Source organism: Syngnathoides biaculeatus, chromosome 2 (genome assembly GCF_019802595.1).
Source record: "Syngnathoides biaculeatus isolate LvHL_M chromosome 2, ASM1980259v1, whole genome shotgun sequence".
NCBI lineage: Eukaryota > Metazoa > Chordata > Actinopteri > Syngnathiformes > Syngnathidae > Syngnathoides > Syngnathoides biaculeatus.
The window spans coordinates 14,937,964-14,938,705 of record NC_084641.1 but is presented as its reverse complement, the minus strand read 5'-3'; positions in this window follow the sequence as shown (position 1 = coordinate 14,938,705).

Genomic DNA, 742 nt, shown 5'->3' with positions numbered 1-742 from the left:
GTCAACAATGTGGGAATAGACGTATTTCAAGTTGTCTTCTTCTGCTGTGATGAACGTATGCATTTATAAAATATATTTAGAAAGACATCCACCAAGGTTTTCAAATAGTTTGCCAACCCATGAGAATACGTGAGGGTTTTTAGCTCATATTGCCCGAAAGCATAAATATTTCAAATGTTGATATCAATACAATTCTATGCGAGCAACCTCAAAGGCATATCTAGCAATCATATAAAAAACAAGTTAATTTAAGCACATATTAAATAAAGCTGCTTAGATAATAAGAGGTAGACAAGAAGTATTTTAGTTGCGAAAGATAACTTTTTTTTAATGATGGTAATGTAGATATAACTACTCTGGATGATTGATGGGAAAATAAATGATTACTGAATGGATGAATAAATGTTGGGACATTGGTGCCCGAGACCTACCAATGAAACGCAAAAAACTGTTTTGCGTGTTTGTGTTCCGACCGATCAAATCAGAGCTGCGTTTAGCCAGTCGACCGAAGCCCTGCAGCAACAGGCTGAACGCAAGCGGCGGCCACGCTGTCGGCTGCTGGCCGAGTGCACGTTCAACGTCCTCCCTGTCTGCCGTGCCACTGGATCCCTTCACGAGACTTCTTGTTTGGATTTCATTGGGCTAGTGAGCAGTGAGACTATGAATTAATTATTATTATTCATATCCTTGAAACAGTGAGCGTGATTGTATTGCTGCACTTGTTTAGCCAGTTCTAAACCAT